Below are 8,300 nucleotides of genomic sequence, written 5' to 3'. Positions count from 1 at the left end.
GACGTCAAGTAAAAATTGCCTCTGTTTTTCTTTTAGATTCAATGCTCTGTACTTTTGCAGTAGGCTCCATTTAAAAGCAGACAACTTAACAGCAAAGATAAAAAGAAAAGTAAACCGCTAAAGCTGAAAATCTGGTTTAACAGCAATTTGCCCTATCCCACTATCAAATCAATTATTCATGAGGGGAATGTGCACTCCTGGAAAGAGTGATTTCAGTTAAGGGCAATATTTTGTTGAAAAATCCACTTGCTCTTGAAGGAATTTTTAAATATTAATCCAGTTTTATGCAAGAGACTTAAAGTATTTTTTTAATAAATCCCCAAGCTGGTAAATTAGATCTCTATGGGTATAATGTTGAAGCTTCATTTAAATGTGGTACGTTAGATTTGTGGCATCATATGATGTGAGGCTAACTTCCTCAAAATAAATTGTTTCTTTGTACAAGGCTGGCTTGAGAGAACACACTCAGTGATACACAACTAATATTTGCAGAAGCCCAAGTTTTTCAAATACTCACATGCCTGAAGTCGTTTTTTAAAATGCTTTATTTATTTTCTTTTAAGGAAAGAGAATACATTTATATATTTTGTAAAGTCATTGGTGCATTTATGTCTGATTGTGAACCAGCTAGGAACTGTACATTATCCAGATAATGGCTTGGAGTTTGTGCTGGGTATGAACAGTGAACGAACAGCGCTCGCTGTTATTACCCCATTGAAACTGATCGCAACTTCAGGATGTAGCGCAAGCGCTTCCGTACACGGAAATCCTGAAGTTGCAGTCAGTCATTCGCTGCTTCCCCCAACCCCCAATCTCCTGCTTAGCGGGCTATCAATGTAATCAGGGAAATCAGTGAAACTGACCACAACTTGGGCCCTTCCGCGGTAATATCGTTGTTAAATACCCCATTAAAAGTTAGGCCTTGTTGGATTAAGTGTAACAGGGGCTTTAACAGCATATTGACTGCTAAACAAACATTATGGCCCTGAAAAACTAATTTTAATGTTGTGGTGTGTCAAATTTCTCCATTATAATAAAAATTAAAATTTTTATGAAACTTATAAAAAGTTATATTTTTTAAGTTTGTTCATCTTTTTTTTAGGTTTATATTTTCCCCATGTGAGAGCCGCAATCTTTGCTTTGCTCTCTGAAACATTTTTAAGAAGTCTGAAGAAAAGCAACTTCTTCACTTCCTGGTTACTGAACTGTGAGAATCCTGCATTGTGATTGGCTGCTTAGACAGCGTGTTGACATTGCAACAGTACAAACAGGAGAATCCCCATTATTGTACATTGATCTGACTAACACGTCGAGAAAGGCAAACTGCCAGTCACAGAGATCGCAGGATTTTCGACGGGGTCAGCGGCGAACGCCTTTACTTTGCTGATGACGGTGATTCCCGGCCAGTGTGACGAACTCTTGGGAGTTGGGAGAGATACCAAGGATCCTGCCTACCTACAGGGTAGGGTCGCTGGCCTTTGTGGGGCATTGGGAGGGTTGAGCAGTTTGTGCTCCCAGACTGGCTCTGGGAGCTGTTTTAATTGTTTACAATTGAGTACCTGCGCCATATGGGCTGACAGAAAAGGCTTCCAGACTTTCCTGAGTTCTGTATGGTACTCGCTCTGATAAAAATCTGGAATGCATCATGAATTTGCGGATCATCCTGGTGCTAATCTTCTCTGTATTGTTCCAATTTTCAGCATGTGTTCTGCTGAAGTAAGCACAAAACTGTATTTAAAAAAATTAATATATGCTATGCTAAATCTCTGATTCCTGGTTTTCATGGAAAGTGGACAGAATTATCGAATGTTATCCCCAAAATACGGGTGAAAAATCCTGGAAAATCCCTTAATCACAACGGAATTTGACTTTTCTGTCATGATGAACCAATAACCCTAATTACAAACCACAAGAAGAACAACTCCATTCATACAATGTCTTTAATATTGAAAACTGTCCCACGATGCTTCTCAGAGATGTAATCTGATAAAACTACATCAATAACAACAACTTGTATTTATACAGCGCCTTTAACATAGTGAAATGTCCCAAGACGCTTCACAGGAGTATTATGAGATTGTTAAAAAATTTACAAAAATGGAAATATACAGACATAATCGTAGAATGGGATTCCGAAAATATCAGTAAAACTTCCAGAATCCCAGGTAACAAAAAATATGGATTGAAAATGAAAGACATGGCTTTGACAGAGCTGTGATATAGTCATTTATCACATTTTTCAGAAACATCTCAAAGAACCTGACAGAATGCATGACTTAGAAGTGTAGTGACTGTTCTTATGTGGAGGAACGTGGCAGCTAAATTTGTACACAGCAAGATCCCACAAATAATGAAATTACCAGTTATCTGTTTTTTGACAATGTTGGTTGAGGGAGAAGCGTAGCTCATACAACAAGGGCTTCCCCTTTCTTCAAACGGTGCTTTGATATTGCCTTCTTTTGTTGTTCCTGTCTATGGAGAGTGATGTTCATGGGCTGCTCATTCCCTTCAATTTTCCAGTCCGGCCAGTGACGATGGGCTCAGCTACCAGTTAGGAGGCCCAGTTGCTCAGTGGAATCACAAAGAACTAGTTCCCATATCTACTTTCTTCAAACTGGTTTCCCTAATCTGACAGCGCACCTGTAGCGCTAGCATGGCCTCAGCTCCCCAAACACAGAGACATTAATACCATGGACTGCAGTCAGTGGAGGGAGATTTGAACAGGCCCTCTTTTTAAATGAATGTATGAACGGATAATTTTCTGCCAGCTGGCAGCAGAGCTTCGATCCCTCTATGACTAAACACAGTTAGGCCTTGTAGTTGGATTGCAGCCATGAACATTTGGTGGCTTTAACTGCCAATGGTAAAACAATTCGATTTTATAAAAAGGGTGTTTTCCCAACTCGAGGGAAAACTTTTTACCACCACAGTGAGAAAATGTGTCTGCCACCAGCTGGGGTTTGCCTTTCTCTCGGGGTTTTACCCACTTCAGATTAAAACTGGCACACACCAATGCCCAATTCCAGATAATCATTTAAACGGCCAAACAGGTCGAGACCTTTGCAGGAGGGAAAAGGGCAGGCAGGCTGATGGGGGTGGGTGTGGGGGGGGGGGGGGGGGTGGTATACTTTATCTCCTACACTTTTGCAATTTGGATGTTAAACTGTTTTGCAATTTAGGAGGAATTTTAACCTAAAAGAACAGATGGGTTTGGGTCAGGTGGGAAGTTAAAAAGTGTGAAAAATCGGATTCCTGACCCCAAGCTGCCCACTTTTAACGGAGCTGAGACTGGAGAGTGGGGGCGGGTAGCCAACCAGCTCCTAGGATGCAGATCGACCATTTAAATATTATAACGAGACTGGCGTGCCTCAGATTTAGCCGCCGTTTTAAATTTACCAGTTGGTGGTCGGGTTTTGCCGGCCTCATGAAACCTGCCAGTTAACGGAAGGCGAGGACTGCTGTATCCAGGAGGTAAGTGGTTCCACCGTCCCTACCTAACCCCCTACACCGCCCCCCCCTTCCCCCCTGTGATCGAAGACACACCCCCCCCCCCCCACAAATGAGGCCTCTAATCTACCGTACAGGCCTCCGATCCTCCCATGTGGCCTCAACTGCCACCAAAGCTCCTCTGGCCCTTCCCAACATCATCTGCCTCCTCACCTCATGCTCCTCTGGCCCCCGTGCATTGAGCTCCCAGCCGCCTGATCAGCCTTTGGCCTCCCGATGAACTCTTCCGCACCCCCCCGCCCCCCTGACGATCATCCTGCTCTGGCCCTACAGTGCTGCTCCATCCCCCCCTACCCACCACCCGCCCACTGTGCTCCTCAGGGCCTGCTATGAGCGGCTCCTGCCCTCCCCCCTCTCTGCGGCCTCTCAATCTGGCTGGCTGCGGGTGGGAAACAGAGGTTTCAAATACAAATAAGGTCCTGCGTTAAATTTGGCAGGGCCTGCGGGAGCCCCGCCCAGCCCCCCCTCCCCCAACCCCAACTCGCCAAAGTATTAAAAATCAGTTTTTCCCTTCAGAATAAAATATGGCCTTTATTCCAAGAATGGTCAAAATTCACAGTTCTATAGTCACAAACTAAGTTTGTTGATGTTGATTCTGAACTCCTTTGTGATTCTTACATTCTAGTTGAGAAACCTCAGTGAAGACCCAGTTCTGACACAGAATCATCAACCTGAAACGTTAACTCTGTTTCTCTCTCCACAGATGCTGCTTGACCCGCTGATATTCCCAACATTTTCTGTTTTTATCCCAAGTTCCTTCGTTCAGTATACCTTGAAGAGTAGGTCGAAGATGAGATAAATCAAGAAGTGATAACTTAGCTGAGGCCTAGCTTAGATTTGAAAAAAAACATCCATTGTGGATGGAAGGGAATTCTGAGGGAGGTAAGAAGTTCCACAGTTTCCAGGTTCTGTAAAAGAGTGCCGGGGACCGTTCCTTCCATCTCAGGTGGTGGCCTCCTGTCGCCCAATATTGCAAACCCACCCGCCGCACGCCACCTGCCACTTCCTGATGGTTTTGGGTGGGAAACTGGGCGGGAGCATGTGGATGAGGCCTGGGAGTTAAACTCTCCCAGGCTCACACAGCCGAGGTTGGGGTGGTTTGTTTGCTGCCTCGGGTTCCGCTCACCCGACTCCCGCCCCATGATAAATCTGTTCTATTTCTGCACATGAGCGATGTATTTAGCATCATAGGGGATTTCAGTCAGAACCAAATCAGATTGCAGGACTTATCTCGAAATGAATGGTCAATCTTAACCATTTTGGGTCCTCTGCTTAGGAGACACACAACAACAGGGAACGTTAAATGGTATGTTAGCCTTTATTATAATAGGATTTAAGTATAATAGTAAAGACTTCACTTATATAGGGCCCTGGTTAGACCACACCTGGAGTATTGTGGACAGTTTTGGTTTCCTTAACTAAGGAAGGATATACTTGCCTTAGAGGGAGTGCAACCAAACAGATTCCTGGAATGGGGGATTGTCCTATGAGGAAAGATCGAGTAGACTAAGCCTATAGAAGAATGAGAAGTGATCTGATTGAAACATGCAAAATTCTTACAGGCTCTCTTCTTTTTCTTCTTTCATATGGTAGTAGCAAAGCAAATCAAACGTCAATATTCAAGTGGGTTATCCAGGCCAAAGCTTCCGGTGTAATAGCGTGGATATCTTGTTGGCTGCCTGCAAATTTCCTTTGAGGGCAATGCTCAATGATGTGCTCCAGGGTCTGATTACTCCACAGTCACATGATGGGGAGGCTTTAATCTTCCATCTGTGGAGAAGGTGGCAGCATCTGCCATGACCAGTTCTGATTGGTTGATGGTTGTCCACTGTTTGCGAGGAAGGTTTGATCCTTCAGATTGTACTGTGGGGTCCTCTATAAGGAATCCATTCTGTATGTCGCAGTTCTTCCAAGCATTTCACCATCGGTCATTAAGGCTGAGGGGAGATCGCTGAAGGGCTTTGGCAATGGTCCAAAATGGCCTTCTAGATTTGGGGGTTGGTGGTCGGTTGTTCAAATTAGCCAGAATCGGCATGCCTTTGCTGGTGTAGTGGTTGTATTCTCTGAAGACTGCATATTTGTGGCGTAGGTGTGGTGGTGCAACGTTTTCAAGCACGGGCAGCCATGGTGTTGGTATCGATAAAAGCATACCAGTGATAATTCTCATAGTAGAATTCAGCTGAACATCAACGGATTTGACATGCGGACTTGATAGCCATGCCGGAGAGCAGTACTCCACTGTAGAGTATACCAGGGCGAGTGCTGCCGTATGGAGGGTTTGAACGTCTGCTCCCCATGTGGATCCAGTGAGTTTCTGGATCAGGGCTTGAGAGAGTAGATACAGGGAGGATGTTTCCTCTGGCTGGGGAGTCTAGAACCAGGGGTCACAGTCTCAGAATATGGGGTTGGCCATTTAGGACTGAGATGAGGAGAAACTTCTTCACCCAGAGGGTGGTGAACCTTTGTAATTCTCTACTCCAAAGGGCTGTGGAGGCTCAGTTTTTGAGTATATTCAAAATAGAGAACAATAGATTTTTGGATATTAAGGGAATCAAGGGATATGGGGATAGTGCAGCAAGGTGAAGTTGAAGTAGAAGATCAGCCATGATCTCATTGAATGGCGGAGCAGGCTCGAGGGGCTGAATGGCTGACTCCTGCTCCTAATTCTTATGTTCTTATGTCAACTCGCTCCATGATAAGCACACCTCGTACAAAGTGTTGTTGGTAACATGTGGACCAGACAATCCCACTCTTCAGGCTGCAGAAAGACAAGTAGCACCTCTGGGAACAATCTTTGGAAAAACATTAATGCTAATTTTAAATAATTAAGTCTATAATGCGCGTCACAAAGTCTTTTAAGTACAGAAAAATGACTTACACAGCAGTGTAAACGTACAGCAATGTGATTTATATAACATGCTTAAAAGCTGAGGCATAACTTCCTGTGTATTGTCAATACTTCATTGCACAGTAACTGTCTGATTGTCAAGAACATAAATGTAGTTTAATGACAAAAAAACTTATGTCTGCATTTATATTTAAGTTAACCTGATTAAAGAATACTGAAATTGTATCTGTTCCTACAAATGACTGGTTATCATATTATATTACCACATGTAATGTATAACACTCCTTTTCTGATGCAGTAGTTAATGTATTTTTATTATAAAAACCCACTAGAGAGGCCAACAGAGCAGAAATACAAGATCTATCTCTCATTTTCTTCCAGTTTCATTATTGTTTTATTCCAACTCCACTGAACACAGTAAATGGTTGAATATCCAAAATACTTATTCATTAAAATTGTGTTCAAACTGATTATGAAATGTGGCTCTGCACTAAGTTTGAAGTTTATGTACAGACTGCATTGCTGCTTCTTTGTTTATTGACATTCCTGGCCTTCTAACCTCCCCTGACCTCAAGTGGAACATCTCCTCAATTACTATAGCTGCCTCCAACTAGCTTGGTTTCCTCTTTTGTACCAAAGACATTCTTTTCCACTCCACAATGTCCTGTTCTCAATGTAAACGCCAATTCTGATCAAAACCTGAACACTGCTGCCATATTTGTGAAGGATCTTTTAGCACTTCTTGCCATGGCAAGACAAACTTGTTGTCTGCTAGACGTTTTACTACATGAAAGGCGCTATATAAATGCAATTTGTTGTTATTGTTGTAGATAATTCCCCCACTCAGTTCTGGACTCCAACCACTCTCTCACACAATCTTTCTTGCCTTTCACTATTTTGTTGATACTACTGTGTTCATAACCCCTCTGAACTTTTCTGTCTTGTTGCTTCTAAGCTCCCAGAATCACCATCCTATATGCTCTTGCTCCTCCTTACATCTTAATTGTGCTGAGATTTGCACAGTGTCCCCTAAATCGTTCTTCCCAGGAACCTCAACATTGTGGAACCTCTTCCCTCCCTCAGTCATCACACTTTTAAAGCTGAAACTTGGCATTGGTTAACCATTATTTCCTAATTTACCTTTTTCAGTGTCGTGCCCCATGGGTCTTGATCCTTCATCTAGGTTTCTCACTGGAAAAAGAAATACAAGCCTCCCTTGATTCATAAAATGCAAGTGAAGAATATACACGGAAAAGGACCTCAGGATCAAATGTCAATTAATCCTGTCCATTGAGAATGTGTAATTCCACACACTGTCTTCTGATTAACATACTCCATTTGTTTCATTCACGGAACTGATCTGCATTCAGAGAGGAAAATGCTTGCTGCTTACCATATTTTTGGTCTGTATAGCAAGAGTATTTCAAGCCAAATTTCCCTTTTCCAACACAGTCAAGGGCTACTTACGATACACTAAATGCACCCTTATGCAACTGGTTCATGTACTCCATCCCAAGTTCCAGTCACCTATTACCACTGTCCTTGCTGACCTCCACTGGCTACCAGTCCCCCACACACTGATTTCAAAATCATAACACTTGTTTATAAATCCCTCCATGGCTTGTCCCACTCCAGGAATGTGAGCACAAAAATCTAGGCTGACACTCCAGTGCAGTGCTGAGGGAATGCTGCACTGTCGGAGGTGCCGTCTTTTGGATGAGCTGTCAAACCGAGGCCCCATCTGCTCTCTGAGATGGACGTAAAAGATCGCATGGCACTATTTCGAAGAAGAGCAGGGGAGTTATCCCCAGTGTCCTGGCCAATATTTATCCCTAAATCATCATAACGAAAACAGATTATTCGGTCATTATCACATTTCTGTGTGTGGGAGCTTTCTGTGCGCAAATTAGCTGCCGCCTATCCTACATTACAACAGTGACTACAC

The 8,300-nt window shown here is 43.2% G+C and overlaps 1 pseudogene; it reads right to left on the bottom strand.

Moving 5' to 3' along the window:
• Positions 1 to 1,627: 1,627 nt before the first annotated feature.
• LOC139270095 (U6 spliceosomal RNA) lies at positions 1,628 to 1,724 on the bottom strand (annotated as a pseudogene).
• Between the last annotated feature and the right edge of the window lie 6,576 nt (positions 1,725 to 8,300).

Source organism: Pristiophorus japonicus, chromosome 8 (assembly GCF_044704955.1).
Source record: "Pristiophorus japonicus isolate sPriJap1 chromosome 8, sPriJap1.hap1, whole genome shotgun sequence".
Classification (NCBI taxonomy): Eukaryota; Metazoa; Chordata; class Chondrichthyes; family Pristiophoridae; genus Pristiophorus; species Pristiophorus japonicus.
Note: the sequence above shows the minus strand (reverse complement) of the source record. Positions and strands in the feature narration are given on the sequence as shown.